The sequence below is a fragment of the Theropithecus gelada genome, chromosome 7a (assembly GCF_003255815.1).
Source record: "Theropithecus gelada isolate Dixy chromosome 7a, Tgel_1.0, whole genome shotgun sequence".
Taxonomy (NCBI): domain Eukaryota; kingdom Metazoa; phylum Chordata; class Mammalia; order Primates; family Cercopithecidae; genus Theropithecus; species Theropithecus gelada.
This window is the reverse complement of record NC_037674.1, coordinates 54,665,132-54,683,943: the sequence shown is the minus strand read 5'-3', so window position 1 is coordinate 54,683,943 and position 18,812 is coordinate 54,665,132. Positions and strand designations below refer to the sequence as shown.

The window sequence follows — 18,812 nt, the reverse complement described above, 5'->3', positions numbered from 1 at the left end:
GGCAGCATACAGGTAACAGGCCTGGAAGGTCCCCAACAGCCAAGCTGGACATGCTCAGACACTCTGGGGCTCCTCGTTCAGTGACACAAACTCCAGGACCCAGTGAGGGAAACGGGAACCCACCAGGCTGAGCAGTATGGCTAAATCCATTTATTCCATAATGAAAAGCAAAATAAACAGGAGTCATATCACCAGGGAGCCACAACCCCATCCCCACCTCCTTCCTCTGTCCTGTGCTATCAATAAATAAGTCTCCCAGCCATAAGTAATGACTAGAACCTCCTCCCCATATGCCAGCTCCAACCTCCATGAGGTACAATACAGGGGGTGGCCCTAACCCCTGGAATATACAAAATGTTACACAGATACTATATGTACACTGGGGAAGGGGGGCCACCCCAGCAGCCCGTGCCCTCACCTGTTCTACACTTAGCCCCACTGTCCCACCTCAGCTGCCTCTGAATAAGAAGACGGGAGCTCCCCTGAGGGAAAAGTTGCTTTGGTGAGAGTAGGGAGGCCATAAGGCCTCCTCCAAACAAACCAGCTCCACCAGCCTCTGGCTCTTCAATAACAAATATCACCGTCCAGGAATGTAAGGACTCAGCCCTGGTCAAGGTGGCAAAGGGTCTGATTGTCTGCCCCCCATTAGACAGGGATCTTGTCTTGCTACCCTAATGGTAAAGGGGTGACTGGGAAGGGGTGATAGGGACACGGTGGGGGTGAAGACTCCAGCCCCGCTTCTCCAGGCTTATGCTGACAGGGGCCTGCTTTTATTTATTTTTATCCTACAACTTTTTTTTAATCCCATAACTTCTTTTTCATAATACTTTTTTTTAAACTTGTCATAAAGCGTTATTCTACTTTTTTTCCACAACACTTGTTTTTGCAACAACTTTTCCACAACATTGTTTATCCCATAACTTTTTCATCCACAACTTTTTTATCCCGTAACTTTGGTTTGTGTTCTTCTAATAAACACGCTTGCATAGTTACACTTTTGTAAAAATAAAATCAGATGATCTCATGCCAAACGTGCCCAGCATTTGCACAGTCTCAATACCTTTAACACCATAGTTTCCAAGACACACAAAATTTTACGGCAAAAACAGCACTTTGCAACAATTTCCTAACTTATTGCATTGCAGTAGCATCACAGTAGCAGTCAATAATGGCACTTTAGACAACAGTCTTTCAGTACTTCCATTATACATTCTGTTGACAGGAATTCATAAATTGGTAAAAGTCATTCTAAGAAAACTAGGCAAATAAAGCTTGGCATTGGAATTGGCATTTCTTTCTCTACTTTTCCTTCCCCCAGGTTCTTTCTATTAAACTACAGTATTCACATTTTAACATGCTTTAACTTATTTTGAAACATTAAGATAGCAGTTACACTTTTGAATAGTTATATTATTTTAAAGTGACTCTGTAAGATAAAGTTTTAGAGAAACTTTATTATGGATAGGGCTGATGTACCTTTTCACATTTTCTAAATATCAACTTTGGTTTTAGAACTGATTTTTTTTCATTTCTGGAAAACCTATCAGGTTTAATCAAAAACTTTAAAAATAATGACCATATATTGCAATCTTTAAATAGGTATTTTGATTCTTCTAACAGAAATTCAAATTTATTCAGTTGAACTCACATTTTCAAATTTTATATTTCTGATGATCTCTAACCTTCTAATGTTGCCTTCTAAGCAAATTGGAAGCTGCCTTATACCGAATGAGGAAGAGAACAAATACTTGGCTGAATGAGGTATTGCAAAGACTGCATGCTTTGAAGAAACACTTAAGTTATTGTCATAGGATTTCCATTCTTTTTAGATTTTTCTGAAACATAGGACAAAATCCCTACACAAAGAGCGGTATTTAGAAACTGTACCACTGTTAATTAGCCACACTATTTGGTCTGACAGTTTTTCTTTATCATTCTGAAACTGGGTTTATCCAATACATTGATAAATTCATACAATTTGAAAGAGTCAGTTGAAGGACCAATATTTGTACTCTTTCAGTGAATGCAGGCAAATCTGTTATTTCATCTGTAAAATCATATTATTGCTCTCCTATTAATGTCATATTTATAAAAGTATCATGAGGATGCCAAATGCTAAAAATGGAGATGGTCTAGTAACTAGAATTGCACACCCTAGGGAGCGCACATACATCTCTCCCTACATCCTAATACTGTGACGTATTTTGGAACACAGACATTAGAACTTCATGAAGTTTTCACTGTTGATTCTTTCCCAAGCATCATGAAGTTATGATTTAGGCAACATATAACTGAAATAATTCATTCATCCTGTATAGGCACATAACATAAATATGGCACAAAATATGCCTCTAACTGAAACCGAGAGGTATAAAAACATATTTCACCCTTCGTAAAGAACTTTGCGAGGAAATATAACTCTGTGATTGTATAGCTACTTTTACTCATAATACTTTGACACTCACAAACAGTAGATTGCATTGCAGTTTGTAAATATTTTAAGTTGCATAAACTTCTCCTTGATTTTCAAATGTAGTATAACACTGTCCACTAAAACTGCTTTTTGTTTCAACCAATACTCTCACATGTATTAGTTTATTAAAATGGTTGTTATTATTTTTAAAGTGTTTTCCATTCAAGGAAAAGAAGTAAATTCCTATGTCAGATTAACCAATGTGGCTAGAGAATAGGTATTAGCCAGAGAGGTCTAGATGGTAAAATCAGTCTTCTGGCCTCAAAGAAGCTCCGTGAACATAGAGGAATGCCAGGTGTCACACAGCTTTCCTTCACTCGAATTCATTCTTGACTAGAGCCTGTATGCCTGTTCCAGGGACATTTAAACTCTGAAAGGGTTTCTTATGATCTTCACTAAATACACTAAGAAGAATGCCAAGCAGTGCCCTTTTGTGTACTGGGACATGTAGTCATGTGATTAAAACAGGTAACATGAACTCTGACTTTAAAATGTATTGTAGATATAAATGCTCTAAGCTAGAAAAGGTTTTCCACATCCACAGTCAATGATGGGAGTCTTTCATTCCTCAGAAAGAATCCCTTTTTAGGTCATTGAGAAAGAGTCCAACTGCTGCAGCTCATGCTGCGATATCTTCATGAGCCCAGAGCACATACAAATCCTCAGGGAACTACCATAGTACCGCGCTCATTCCTGGCACCAGAGCAAATGAAACACACTCTATCCTGTACACACCTGCCAGAGCAGGCCACTTTCCTCTTCTGTGAGATTTTAAAAGCTCCCCAAAATGTTATTACTCCCATCCCCAATACACAGAAAATACAGGAAAGGCTGTTTCCAGTTCTTGGCCTTTAAACAACTCTAAATGTCGGTACTCACAATGGCATATTACAAAGTAAGAAACAGTGCGCACTTGAGGGCAAACCACATATTGAGCTAATGAAGAGCTCACTGTGATTAGGATTCGATCAAACATAATAGCAGAACATAAGCCAATTTTATCTGAATTCTGTAATGAATATACATGCTGCAATAACATTTAAAAAGCATGGCAGCCTATTCCAAACCAGTAAGAATAGTTTTGTGCAAATAGTGGGTCTTTGTGTGTTTGAACTCCCACCATGTAAGGGCAAACTCGATATGTGAGCTAATGGCCTACAATTATCAATTAAAAACAAAAATGCTAAAGGATGCCAGAGTGAACATCAGGGAAAGACTCACTCTCCCTTAACTTTTTATAAATAAAATTAAACTGTAAATTAGAAACATAAATAAACATGAGTGGCTCTAACATTCCAATGAAGTAGATGAATTGTGTAGGGGATTAACCCCATAATTTTTGTTGTTGTTTTTAAATTTCTTGACTAGCTCTCAGATGATGATGATGTTTATCTCCCTGTTCTTGGCTGCCCGGTAAAAGAATGGCACGCAGGGTTTGCTGGCCAAGCCTGGGTGCTCCTGGGTGTCCGGCATTACAGGAAGCAGGTGCAGGATCTTCTGTGCAGTGGGGTTGTCACGGGGAGAACCCTCCCTGGCCTGTCCCGGTGCAGGCTCCACGCTGTCCTGAAAATCTTCAGAGAGAGGGAGGCAGGGCTCTGAGTACACTGCGAGCCTCCCCTGCTCCTGCCTGCCCACCCCGCCTGAGGACTCTACTCACCACCCTGCTCCTCCTCAGCCCCAAGTTCCTGGGGGGCTGGGGCCCCTGGAGCGGTCTCATCAAGAGGGTTCTGGGCAGGAGGGAGGAATTTGTCATGCCTCTCGTGGTCGCCCACAACCGGCAACACCATATCTTGCAGCTCCAGCAGCTTCACCTGAAGGGAGGGGTGCTCAGTTACCACGCCTGAGCCGGCGCCAGCACCCACCCTCACCCCAACCCCGCAGAGATGTTGCACACCCTCTACCTTCATCTCCTCCTCCTTCTGGGCCAGCCTGCTGGCTTCCTCCTCCTTGTGCTGAGTGTTTGACTCTGCCCCCTGGCTCTCATATACCGTGATGTGCTCTCCTGTGAGAGGACACGGCTCAGACACTGGGGCCCCTCTGAAGGCCCTGCAGCTCCCCGTGCCCGTGCCCTGGCCTCCTGCTTACTCATGCCATCTGTCGCTCCAGAGAGCTGGATGAATCCAAGCTCTAGTTTCTCCACCTGCTGCTTCCAGTCCACCTTATCCCTCGGGAGGTCCATAAAGTCACTCTGGAGCCAAAATAATACGGTCACATCATGGGAGTGACCTGTCCTGCCCAACCCCCACTTTTCTTGGTCCATGCCAGGACTCACTCACCTTCACCTTCTCCATGGCCTCCCTCAGGGCCCGGTAGCTCTCCCCACACACAAACTCACCCCCAGTCTCTGGGGCTGGGGCCTCTCCTCTGGCTCCTTCCAGGCCAAGGCCACCAGGTGAGCCAGGTGCAGGCAGCACAGCCTTCACACCTTCTGCTGCCCACATAGCCGTGCCTGCTCCTCCTGGAAACTGGCTCCAGCGGAGTTGAAAAATGCCACTTGAAGGCAAGAGGTGAGTATTCTTGTAGGGGCATACACAAAACAAATGGGGCAGGGAGGTGGAGCACAGCCCCTTCCCTTGGGGCCTCAGAGAGTGCACCTGTTGGTCACAGGTGAAGTGGTGTCTGACCACTGGCTCCCGGAAGGGGTGAATGTCCAGAGAAATCAGAAGGCGGGGAAACCAAGAGCATAAGGGGGTCTGGGAGGGACCACAGAGGAAGGTGGCAAAGTGGGGGCAGGGAAAGTCAGACTCACCGTGGCTTCCCGGCTCTCCAGGTCCTCTGGGACACTCGGCATAGGCCGAGGCACCCCCTCCTCCTCACTGTTCAGATGTCCTCCTCCATCTCCTGTGGGGAGGTGGCCAGAGGGGTCCTCAGAAAACCCAACAAGGGAGGTACTGTGGGCCCACCTCTGTCCCCACCCTCACTGTGTAACCCTGAGCCAGCCCCTCCCCAGAGGGGAATGAGCTGCTGTTCTTTAGTTTTCCTATAAGATCCAAGATCTTCTATATTGCCCAGGCACAGTCACACTACCGGTTGGTGCGGGAGTTCTGACCTGCTCCCTTTCTGATCTGGGCCAGTTCACTCATCCTTAGGCAACCTGGTGGCCCCCTGCTCCCGGGAGGTCATCATATTGATGCCGAACTTAGTGCAGACACCCGGTTGGCATAACAACCAGCTGTTCTAAAGGTCTCTTCCAACCCCTCAATCCTATGCTGCTAACAGTCCCCCCTTCCTCCTGGGGCCCTCTCCTCTTCCTCTGAGTGGTCTCCTGTACCTTGTCCAGGGAGAGCCATGAGACTCAACTGGGTCTCCAGCTGTTGGTTCTGCTGGCCAGCACCTTCTAGGCACTCCTAAGGGAATGGAAAACAGAGTGAGAAGGCACAGAGGTTGCCAGGTCGTCCCCCTCGGGGCCCTGTCCTCAGCGACTCCCTCTCCTGGGTCTTCTGCAACTTTTGGCAGGCCATCTCAGCCACCGCTTTGCCCTGAGCTTCCTGCTGCTGCAGCTGGTCCACAGCTGGGTCTGCAGCAGTAACTGCCTGTGCGGCTCCTGCTTCTCAGAGGTCAGCTGCTAATGGGTGACCACGTACTGCTGCAGGTGACCCCGGTACTAGTCTCACTGCTGCTGCTGCAGACTCTGAGACTCTTGGCTCTTCAGCTGTATCTGCAGGAAGACCCTGGGCATGAGGGCATGTAGTTGGCTTCCAGATTCTGGGCCCATTAATAGGGTAGCAAGGGCACGGTGGGGCTCTGTCACCTGCCCGGGACCCTGGCCCCTTGTTCCAGGCCTAAGAGACATCCCCCCTTGCCTAGAACCCCATGCCTCCTTCCCCAGGCTCAAATCTCCTGTCCTTCTTCCAACCATTTAAACTGTAGACCACAGACTGGTGGAAAAGCAGAAGGAGCCAATCACCATCTGCTAAGTGTGCTCCATGCCTAATGCTTTCCATGTGTTCTCTCATTTAATCCCCAGCAACCATAAGAAAAATGCTAACTTCCTTTTGAAGTCAAAGAAACAGAGACTTAGAGATGAAAAGTAGTTGAATGGTGACCAGTGGAACCAAGGCCGGAATCCAGTTTGAATCTAAGGAGGCTTTTTTCTTTTGTTTTCAGACAGAGTGTCACCATGTGGCCCATACTGGAGTGCAGTGGTGCAATCTCAGCTCACTGTAACCTCCACCTCCCAGGCTCAAGTCTCCTGAGTAGCTGGGATTACAGGCATGTGCCACCATGCCGGGCTAATTTTTTGCTGATGTTATAATTTTAGTAGAGATGAGGTTTCGCCATGTTGGTCAGGCTGGTCTCAAACTCCTGACTTCAAGTGATTCTCCTGCCTCAGCATCACAAAGTGCTGGGATTACAGGCAGGAGCCACTGTGCCCGGCATAAGGACCCTTTTATACCACTGTCTCCACCCCTATAATTGGGCGAATCCATGCCTCTAGCTGGGAAGATGATGTCCAGATCTGGGAGGAGCCCAGGGCTACCCACCTCTAAAATTCAGAGGGTAGGAAGCAAGAAACAGTCATGGAACTGCCCTGGAAGGTGCTGGGGTCACCTGCCCCCCAGCTGGAGCTGCCTTTGGCCTGGCACCTCCCCTCCCCAGAGGCTGGTGCCTGCCTCCCAGCCCTTCTTGGATGGGGCAGAGGTTACCATCTCCTTCACCTTGCTCAGCTTCTCCTGCAGCTCCTTTACTTGCTGTTCCAACTGCAGTGCGCTCTAGTTCTTGTTGTTCTGGACAGAAAGAAGCAATCAGTGGCCAGCCACTGCAGCTGGAGACCCCAGAACTTGGTGTCTGCCTCCCATGTCACCGGAAAGGGTGGAGGTAGGTTAGAAAAATTATCCCCTCTTCCCCACAGCCATCAGAGCAGGGCCTGATGAGCTCTGGCTCACGGATGCCTTTAGAAGTACCATGTCATGTGAGGGCTACACTGCCCCATTTTACAGGTGGGGAAACAAAGGCCTGGAGGGCTAGGGATGAGGGCAGGCTGCCCAGGTGGGGCAACCCACCAGATCCTCAAAGCTGCACTGTGGCTCGGCCAGCTGCTTGTTGAACTTGTGCTTCTGGGAGAGCGCGAGCCTCTCCTCCTGCATTCGCAGACTCTTCTCCTGTTTTCGTAGCCTCTCCTCCTTCTCCCACAGCCTGTCTTCCTGCTTTTGTAATCTCTCCTCCTCCTTTTGCAGCCTCTCCTCCTCCTTTCGCAGCCTCTCCTCCTGCTTTCGTAGCCTGTCCTCCTGCTTTCGCAGCCTCTCACCCTGCTCCCCCAGCCTCTTCTGCTGCTCCCGAAGCATCTCCTTTTGTTCACATAGTCTCTCCTCCTCCCGCAACCTCCTCTCTTCCTGCTCTTGGAGCCTCTCCTCCTGCTTTTGAAGCCTCTCCTGCTGCTCTTGGAGCCTCTCCTCCTGCTCCTGGAGTCTCTCCTTTTGTTCCTTGCTCAGGAGAGTCAAGACCTGATTGTTTTCCATCTGGGATTGGAGCTTTCCCTCCAGACTTTCCACCTCCTTCCTCAGGTGTTTGGCCTCATCTTGTAGCTGTTCCACCTCAGAGGTCCCTGCTGGGTCCAGCGGGGATGGGGGCTCAGCTGAGAAATGAAGCAGACAATAAGGGCCTCTGGATTCACCACCCACCACCCCCCCTCAAAGAAAAAGCCCTCCTTTTGATGCAGCTCCTCTCAGGCTTCCCAAACTTGGCCTCCCTGCTAATGATTCCTCGCACCCAATGGAAGCCAATTTCCAAGCCATGTCAGATAGAGAGCACTGTGGGTGGCTGACAATGGGTACTCCTTCCTCTTGGCTGACGGGGACCCTGAGGCTCATGGAGATGACAAGACTTGCCAGCTGCTGGCAGAGACCTCTTTCCTTCTGCCTCAAAGCCCTTCCATCCACCCACTTCCCTGGGGCACTCTAAGCCACCCCACAGCCCTCTGATGCCAGTCCTGCTCCCACGTCACACCAGCCGCATCTTACCCATCTGGTGTTTGAGTTCGGACAAGCTCCTCTCCAGCTCCTGTATCCGATGTATGTCACGCTTCTTCTCCTCCTTCAATGCGTGAGCCTGCCCAAAGCACAGGGGGAAAGGGCCCTGGAGAGAGGGGCTGGTGGCTGGACAAGCTACCATCTCCCTCTCTGCCCCCACCTCCACAAACCCAGACCCATGACCACCTCTAGCTATACTCTTCCCATTTTACAGATGCCCAGAAAGATCCAGTGACCTATCTAAGGTGGGGGCTGAAGGGTCAGGTCTCACCTCCATCAACATTTTCCGCATCCTCTCCTGCCACCGGGCCCTCTCTCCTTTTATATGTTGAGCATATTCCTCTCTCTCCAGCTGGACTTGTTTAAGTGACTCTGTCACCTGCAAGAATGGCCACAGAAGTGAGGAAGGGCTGTCACTGGTCCTCACCTGCTCCTGGTCAGCTGGGATCATCTTCCCTCCACATCCCTCCCTCTGCAAAGCCTCATCTGTGTCACGTGTGCGTTCAGCAGCGCCCGCTCCTTTCTGGTCTGCTGTAACTGCCGCTGGAGGACTGCTTCACTGCGGCTCGAGGACTGGATGGTGAAGAGTGAGAAGTTTTGATCTGGGGAACCCGGGCAGTGCCCCTTAAAGGGCTAGGGCTAGGCTCAATGTACAACTCAATCAGTAAAGATCAAGACATTTCCAATCCCGTGGCCTGGTTTTTAAAAGAACTCAGTAAAGTTGGAAGGGACAGGAAAAGAGATCGAACTTACAACTGGCTAACAGAGGCCCAGAGAGATCAGATAACATTGCTGTTGTTATTACTGTTATTAATACCAGTGTTTGAACCTTTATGGAGTGCTTCACCAGGTTCCATACTAGCAATCCCATGTAATCCTCACAACCACCATATGAGACAGTTACTAGGATTACCTCTTTTGTGTAGATGAAAAACATGGAGTGTTCGAGGTTAAGTGCTTGCCTAAGATCACTGAGACAGAGCTGGGATTTGAACACCCAGGTCTATCCGATTCTCTAAGCCCATTTTCCTTGCTGGGGATAGGGGCACAGAAAGGAAGGGGAAATTAATCTTTTGTTCACTTTTTGAAAGGATGATCCATTCGCATAGTCCAAAACTCAGAAGGTACACCATGGAAGTGTCTCCCAGCCACCATGTTATTCCCTTCTGAGTTTTTTATGAACACTTGCAGACACGTTTTATGTATATTATCATAGTACACGCACACACACATACACACACACACGCCTTTCCTCTCTCTACAGAAATTGTGAAGTACTAAATGTACTGTTCTGTACCTTCACAGTACAAGTACCCAATACACCACCTAGGCTTTGGCCAAGGCCACAGCCAGGTAAGGGCAGGGCAGACACTTGGCCTTCAAGCTGTGTGTGCAGTGCTCACTCCCCACAGTGCCCCTCAACTCACCCACAGCAGCTGACTCAGCCCCAGGCTCTCTCTAACAACCACACACAATAGCAGCTAGAAATGAGCATGCTGCCTTCTGGGCAGGACACTGCATCCTGTAGAAGGGACCTTTACACTCTCTCCTCCATCTGGGAAGCCGGGCTGCCAGGGGATGGGGCAGTTGGTTGGACTCACCCTGTCCTCTTCCTGCTGCTGTGTAGACACAGCAGAGAGAGCCCGCTCCAATTCTTGAATACGCTGTAAAGAATATTGCAGACGGCCGGCCAGATCCTTGGACTCTTCTGTAATGACAGAGGTGGAGATGGGGCCCAAAGGACTCCCCCTGAAGACCTGTCAAAGTACCAGGTTGAAGGATGATGGGGTGCCCAGATTCCCACCTTCGAAGTGTCTGGCGGCACGTTTAGTATGGTAAAGGGTGGTCTTCAAGTCTGCCTTTTCCAGCGTGAGGATGTTGATTGTCTGAAATGGAATGTTTGGGAGAAAAGCCAAGCAAGTGCTGAAAGAGATGGAAGGAAACATTCTCCGGAGGACAGGAGAAAACTCCCCACCCTCCACTCACCTCTAACTGCTCCGTTTGTACTTTGTGTATTTCATTGTTTGCTTTCTTTTCCTATAGGAAGAGGAAGACAGAGCTCTTACCACGGGGAGGCAGAGATGGCACAGCAAGAGACATGCCCCCAGAATGGCACCAATGCCCCAGCACAGGCCCACCCATGGGACCAGGTTATCAGGGACCCTGTGGGGATGTGGTGGAATCTGAGGGATGTGCCTTCTTCCCCAGGCTGGGAGTGGGTGAGACGGAACTGGCGCCTCTACATCTGAGTGCCCCCTAAACCTAGCAGTCATGTTGTGAGCAAACAAAGAAATCACGTTACTTCTTCCAGCTGATGTTCCACTTGTTTCTTCTGTTGTTTCTGTGGGGAGAGTCAAATTCAGGTGACTGAGGGTGGCCCCCTCAACTCTATCCCCCAGAAAGCGGTAGACAGGTGCCAGGAATGAATTTTAAAGACAACGTTCTCAGACCCAATGGCAACATGAACTGGTCAACTGTCCTCAAGCTCGCAAGGACAGAGGATTTGGGTCTTTGTTGGATTTTGCTCACAGCCACAGAACTCAAAGTCTGAATCTGGATTCTCTCCAAAGGACAGTAACATAAACCCCTAGGGACGGAGTCTGAGAAAGGCCCACCGTTCTGCCAGTTTGTGATTTAGAAAGATGCGTTCATTCAACAAACATTTACTGAGCACATACGAGCCAGGTACAGTTCTTCACAGCAGATATAGAATGGAAAAGGATAGACAGCAGCCCTTGGCCCTCAGGTTTACATTCTAGGAGCCTTTAAATCTCAGACTCTCAGAGCTAACCGAGACCTTCACTGCTCTACCTCCTTCGGAAACACCAACGCAAGGAGGAGAGGTGGCTTCTTCGGACTCAAAGAGCAAATTAGGGACTGAGTCATGGCAGAAATACAGGGACCCTGACAAACCATCAGGCTAGTGCTTCCCTGAGAGGTGACAACCCCAGGGCGTGTGTGGTAAGGACCCGAGCAGGGGTGTCTAGAGAAGAGAGAGTCGGCAAAGAGGGCAGTGACAGAAGAGCCATGCTGCATGCTCCTTGCTCTGGGGTCCCTCCAGGTGAGGCCTGGGTGCTCCAGCTCCCCATTTGCCCTTGGCACCAGGGGACCCAGCCCCTTTCTTCAGAGCCCCAAGGGGAAAGTAAAGCCCAGGATTGGCAGCGTGGAATCACAGGACCCCACTGGACTCTTACCAGTGATTCTATGTTTTCATAGAGTTGATTGATTGTTGTGGAGCTTGAGTCCAGGGCTACTTCCAGTTCTTGGTTTTGGCTCTGAGGTGCATGCAGAGAGGAGGAGTTGGAGGAGGATTGTGGGAAGAGGTAGAGAGAACAATCATTAGGGCTGGGGTGTGTGTGGGCTGTCTCAGCTGGCAGAGGGGCACCCAGCCCCCACTGTGAGAGGAGGTTGGAGGGCTGGCCTGCAGGGTCACTGCACCTTGGCTCAGGGCCTCTTACCTCCAGGTCCTTCAGGGTAGCAGATGATGCAGGAGTAATAAAAAAGAGAAATTAAAAAAAAAAACTTACAGGGAAACAGTTATGGATATAGAGAAAGTATAAAAACAGCAAAGGGGCCAGGCACAGTGGCTCACGAATGTAGTCCCAGCACTTTGGGAGGCTGAGGTGGGTGGATCACTGGAGGTCAGGAGTTCAAGACCAGCATGGCCGACATGGTTTCACCGCGTCTCTAATAAAAATCCAAAGATTAGCCGGGTGTGGTGACAGGTGCCTGTAATCCAGGTTACTAAGGAGGCTAAGGCAAGAGAATCACTTGAACCTGGGAGGCAGATGTTGTAGTGAGCTGAGATCGCACCACTGCACTCCAGTCTGGGTAACACAGTGAGACTCTGTCTCAAAAAAAAAAAAAAAAAAAAAAAATTCCCCAAAGTGCACATGCCTGCTCTGTATGTTATTCCCAAGTTACTTTTAAACTTTAAGGTCTCACCATTTCCAAGATGATAAAAGATGCAGGGAAGGAAAAAACCCAATCAATCAAGCAGGTGAAGAAGCAGACATAAACAGGATGAAGGTTAATGGCAGCAACATAAAACAAGGCAGAGGCCAAGTATCTCCCAAACCAGAGAAGCCTCAGGGGCATGCACAGCTGGAGGGAGCATGCCAGAGAGGGGTCTCCGCACTGCCCCACCTTCCACTTGTGCAATGGGGGAGCGCTACCCCACTGGAATGGGTAAGGTTGGACACCATCACCTTCAGAATGTCCTGAATCTATAGGAGGGGACAAGGGAAAAACAAGGGCAGGGGGAGAAAGACAGAAGTGGCTTAGAGAGAAACAAAAAAGTCAGGGTAGGAGGAAGATGTGGTTTCAGGAAAATAAAACGCTGAGGAAGAGCAGAGGAGATTGAAACCATAGCCTGTGCCATTCTTCCAAATGGCCACCTGCTGCCTTGCCAGGGGCAGGAACAAATAGATGGAAAAGTTCCCTGAGCGATGCAGTCACAGGGTGGAGTCACCTGACCAACGCAGCTCTTAATATGTTCACTGGACCCCTCTCCTCAGGCCCAGGACGTGGACGATGAATCTGGTAGAGCTCCAGACCTCCACCTCTATTAAAAAACCAGACTCCTGATTAAGGGTTCACTTGAACTAAGGGGGCTCCAGCTAAAAAACAAGTTTAAAAGACACTGATCTTATCCAGTGTCATCTTACAATGGAGAAAACTGAGGCCCAGGGTAAGAAGTGATTTTTCTGTGGTCACCCAGCAAGCTGGTGGCAAGTTAGATCTTCTCTTACTCCTAGTGCCTGGGGCTCTCCTCACCACACCCTGAGCCCCCTTCTGTGACTCCTAAAGGGACAACTTGATAGCAAGTGGCTGTACTCATTGGCCCAGCTCCGCCTTGAGACTAGGGATCAGGAAAATCAAAGAGCAGGAAAATCAAAGAGCAATGGCCATTTCCTGGGTATCCTGGGTGTTCACAGCAGGACATGTACCAGGGACTAACATAAAAACAACTACAATATGGAATCTCATTTAAACTTCAGAAATGAAAATCAAACAACACTACCCCTATTTTACAGATGTGAAAAGAGAGGCCCAAAGAACTCAAGCAACTTGCCATAAATCAGATCCCTAGCCAATGGAGAGGCAGGATTCAAACCCAGAATTCTTAACCAGTACCCAGCAATCTTAACAATTACCCCCTACTGCCCCCTTGGGCCCCCTGTCCCCAGGAGCCTGGCCAGCCAAGACTCACATCCCCAGGTGAGTGGCAACCACCAGAAGTGGTTGTCTCAGGGTTACTGCCAGTTTTCTTCTTTTTTGTCTTCGCTCCTGCCGGAACAGCACGGTTGTTCCTCTGCTGATATTCTTTTAGCTGTGGGAAAGAAGAGCAGTAATACTCATGAGAACTACCAGCCCCTACGGCCACATCCCCCTTTACAGTTTTTCAAAATACTCTTATACACCATCTGACTTAATGCCACAACAACTGTACAAGGTGTTTTCACAATCACTTACTGATTGAGAGGGATGGATATTATGGCTTAAAAAAAGGGAGGGTGGGCAATAATGGGACTTAAATTCAGTCTTCCGACTCCAAGCTCTGGGGTTTTCCCATGAATCAGCAGCTGGCAGAGACCAAAATCAGAGCCAGAGGTAGAAAACTAAACATTAAGTGTGCAGGAACTGCACACTGTGTGGTTTGGAGTCACACATCCTTACATGTTTGTAAGTGTGAAGAAGTGCACCAGGACCTCTCAAACTTTTATATGCATGTGTCCTCATGGCAGAAGGCAGCTTTTTTGTTAAATCTGGGAATTGATCAGAAAGAGGACAACCCAAGTCTCATTTCAGAGAGAAGTCTGGTATACTCTTAGAAACATATGTGACTGTCATCCCTAAGTACATTAACGTTTTTTCTCTCTCAGGAGAATCAAGGGAAACTGATGCTTCAGAAAGATCTCCCACATTTATCCTGTGGCACTCAAAGTACCCCAAGTTGAGATGATATGAGGAAGATTCAAGTTGTCAAGTTCAGTTTCCCAAGATCTATTCCACAGAAGATGAGCAAATCTCACTTCAGAGACCACTGACTGAAGGGCAGTCTGGTCCCAGAACTGTGGAGAATTAGAATATGAGGTGGAGAACTCAGAAAAATATGTTAAAGTCTCTCTGGAGAGTAGAAGGCTGGGAGAAAACCAAACCAAACCCATTCTCCCATTGCCACCCAGAGATACTGTCAACGTTTGATCTCACAGGGGAAGTGTAGGCTTTTCACAAAGTCAATGTCTATGCAAAGGGAGTAAGGCAGCCTGAAACCTGTTGCTCCTAAGTCCCATAGTCCGCATTCCCCTTCCAGGTGGAAATTTGTGCTGTGGCCAGAGGAACCAGAAATGGGGCGAGAATGCTTAGGGGACTGGGTTGTAAGATGAAAGTCCAGTCTTGCAGCAGTAATGACAGTTCCTAGGGGGACTGTGACATCACTACATTCCACTCCTCCTGGGGGGGGGGGGGAACCACATCAGTGCAATGGCTGAGTTGCTGATCCATAATGGGGGAATGGGACGTAGGGCTGGTGCCTAGGTCCTTGGAGATGCCAGTCCAAAGAGCCCAGGGAGGTCAGGCTTGGGTCAGCAGGAGGGGAGAGTACAGTCTGCAGCAGGAAACCCCAGGAGTCACCAGCCCAAAGTCACCCGGGGATGACGCGATGGTGGGGGGCTGGGGCTGGGGGACCCAGGTCCTCCGACAGCTGAGTCCAAAGAACCCAGGGAGGTTGGGTGTGGGGCAGCAGGACGTGAGGGGTGAGTATAGAGCAGGGAGCCCCAGGAGTCACTTCCCAAAAGTCACCATGGAGTGACTGGCGAGGGCAGAGGCTGAGCTGCTTGCTGAGGGGGCAGGGCTGACCGATGAGACTTTGGTGTGGGGAGCCCAGAGGTGCCAGGGTTAGGGGGCCCAGCCCAGTGTGCCTCAGGAGTGGTATGTACTCTGGCAGTGGTCTTGTCATTGGAAGGTATCTCTGGCTAGGTTGTGGGGCCATGACCTGTTGTGTCTTACCTTTTTCTTGGCTGCTGCCAATTGATTCTGTCGAGTCTCTTCTAACATCATGGGGTGGGGAGGGAGGCAGGGTTGGGGCCACATCAGCGAACACCTCCAGTCACCTACCAGGCGGCTGTGTGACTGAGCCAGAGGAGGCGTAACCAGGGCCCCACTAGAATGCAGAATGGGGACGTGGCCTTAATTCTCCAAGCCCATTGGTCAATGAGAAAGATGAAAGGGAAAGGAGGCGTGGCCAGGGAGCAGTGTGTCCAGAGGAACCTGTGGCATCACAAGGAAAGCTGCCCACACAACTGCTGTCCCCGCCCACTTGGGGAGAGGGGCGGGGCCTGTCTACTCCTGGAGGGGGGGGGTGCTGGCTTTTTGCTTTAAAACGTTAAAAATAAATTTTAAAAAATATATATGTTTATACTCTAAATATATGTGTGTCAGTGTGTGTGTGTCTACATGTTCCTCCAGAGCTCTCTTCATTATCCAGCTTCTATGTATGGTCTATGATTTTAGCCTACATTTTTCATCTTCAGATGGAGTACAAGAATTATCAGTATTACCTCAATTGAGACAAATCCTATAAAAATGGAAAATCCATAGCACGTTTGATGATTAATGAAGTGGACTATATTATCCAACATTCCAATAAGGTAAAATAATCACAATGATTTCTCTTTTTTGGAAAAACATTTCTTTTATTCTCCTACATAATTAAGTTTTTTTAAAAAACAAGAAACATGTCTAATATGTTAAAAACACAAAGCTTTTGGGCTGGGTGTGGTGGCCCACACTTGTAATCCCAACATTTTGGGAGGCCTAGGCGGGTGGATCACCTTAGGTCAGGAGTTCAAGACCAGCCTGGCCAACATGGTGAAACCCCATCTCTACTAAAAATACAAAAGCTAGCCAGGTGTGGTGGTGGGTACCTGTAATCCCAGCTATTCAGGAGGCTGAGGCAGGAGAATAACTTGAACCTGTGAGGTGGAAGTTGCTGTGAGCCAAGCTCATGCCACTGCACTCCAGCCTGGGTGACACAGTGAGACTCCATCTCAAAAAAATAAAACAAAATAGTCAAAAGTAAATAAAAACACAAAGCTTTCAACTTAATCAGCACTCAAAGCTCTTTCTGGTTTAAAGTATACACAAGGTCTATTTTTCTAGAATCACCTGACCTCTCTAAGCCTTGCAAATGAAACTGAATTTCTCACTTGATACTTGCCTATGACTTGCAATTATGAAAACCAAGAACTGTGTTATGTCACTGTGTATTGCTTGTTACAATACACAGTGAGTTCCACACTAGGCTGAGATCAAGGGTTGAATCTTTCACGATTTGCCCCATAACCTGTGAGCTTCTTTTCCCACACTAAACTAAGCTTTTTTCTAGAGTTCTACAATTTACAGTTAGTAGACAAGAGTGGTTCTCAAAAATGTAGTCTCTGGACTAGCAGCACCAGCAGAACCTGAGAACTTTTTATAAGTGCAAATTCTCAGGCTTCACCCTGGACCTCGTGAAAGAGAAACTCTGGAGTAGGGCTCAGCAATCTGTGCTGTAGTAATCCCTCCAGGTGTTTAAAAACCTCTGGCATACAGGAGGTAGAAAAATGTGTTTCCTTCTGTAGGTCCAAAGCCAGGGATACCATGTGTTCTGTCTTGATATGAAACCATGATATGCAATTAAAACACATAAATCTCCTTCCTACTCCCACCCTCCAATCAATGTGTTTTATTTTTATGAGTTAAATAAGAAAACAAGTGGCAATCAGAGATTCAGTCTAAAAAGTATATTTACAAGTGTTAGTTCTCATCCAGCCTGATCTCATACAACACCATTTACACCCTTTTACCTCTCAAGTTTTAAAAAAGTATCTTCACAATGTAAGTCTCAGGCAAACTAGCAGTTCTATAATAAAATGCCAAGTAGATGGGAATGTCCAAACTTACTAGAGAAGAAAAGTGGAATCATTGGCTGTATTTTCAAATTGCATTCAACAGGAAATGTAAGTTTTGAATTCTTTTCACCTTCATACTTCCAAGTTAATAGAATTAAATCAGAATACTCCATTCTTTCACAGCCTCTAGCCAGGCAAAGTTTTACTGTACTACTTCTTGCTTTCCATAGATATAAAGCAGAGTCCTGGTAGACACATTTTGTATGCCTGCAAAGATGCAGAACTAGAGTTCCATCTGTTCAATATTAAAACAAAAGTCCTGTAAACCTTGGATGGTGAGTGTAATACTTCAGCACTAGCACCAAAGCCTCAAATATGAAAAGATACCAAGAACATCACTAGCAAACAAAACTAAACTGTCAGCCAGGAGCAGTAGTTCACACCTGTAATCCCAGCACTTTGGCAAGCCAAGGTGGGAGGATTATTTGAAGTCAGGAGTTCAAGACTAGCCTGGGCAGCACAGCAAATTCACATCTCCACAAAAAATTTTAAAAATTAGCTGGGCATGGTGGCACACACCTGTAGTCCTAGCTATTTGGCAGGCTGAGGTGGGAAAATTGCTTGAGACCAGCTGTTTGAGGCTGTAGTAGCTATGATTATGGCACTGCACCCCAGCCTGGGTGACAGAATGAGACTTAAATACATTCTCTCCTGCTCCTGTTTACACTAAAATCACTAAGTTGAAATATTTTCAAATTTGGCAGGATGAAAATTAAGTGAAATGTGACTTTGGAGTTTGGTTAGCAAAAGCAAAGGAAAGGAAAGGAAAGGAAAAAAGAAAAGAAGGAAAAGAAAAGAAAGAAAAGAGAAAAGAAGAAAGGAAATCAAGTAAAATGACAAACTACTTACTGGGAGAAAGTTTTTGTAACCTCAATGACAGATAAAAGGTTTGTATCCTTAGTCTGTAAAGAAATCTTTAAAATTACTGAGAAAAAACAAATGATTTTCAACAGAAAATGGGCAATGGAGAAACAGGCACTTCTCAGAAGAATAAAAATGACCAATAGGCATATGAAAAACATTCAAAAGCACTAGAAATCAAAGAAATGTCATGAAAACAAAGAGATTTGCTGTATAAAGGCAGGAAAGATGACAATGGAAGGGGGAACCTGGAGCTCTGTCCTTGTTGGTGGGAGTACAACCTGAGTCACTTTTTCTGGAGGATAATTTGAAAATTTCTATTAAAAACCCCAAAAATTATTTTCTCCAGAAATTCTACTTCTATGATTTTAGTCCAAAAATACTTGCTCGGGTCCATTAAAATGTATATATAAGAAAATTCACCTCTGGTGTGGCAATGATTATTAACTTAATATACATCCAGCTATTAAAAATGATGATGCCAGGATATATTTACTGCCACAGAAATATGCCTAAAATATAGTAAGCGACAAAAGACTATATACTACCATTCTA

At 47.3% G+C, this 18,812-nt stretch overlaps 1 pseudogene; it reads right to left on the bottom strand.

Moving 5' to 3' along the window:
• Positions 1 to 3,844: 3,844 nt before the first annotated feature.
• On the bottom strand, positions 3,845 to 15,537 carry LOC112627517 (annotated as a pseudogene).
• Positions 15,538 to 18,812: the final 3,275 nt, after the last annotated feature.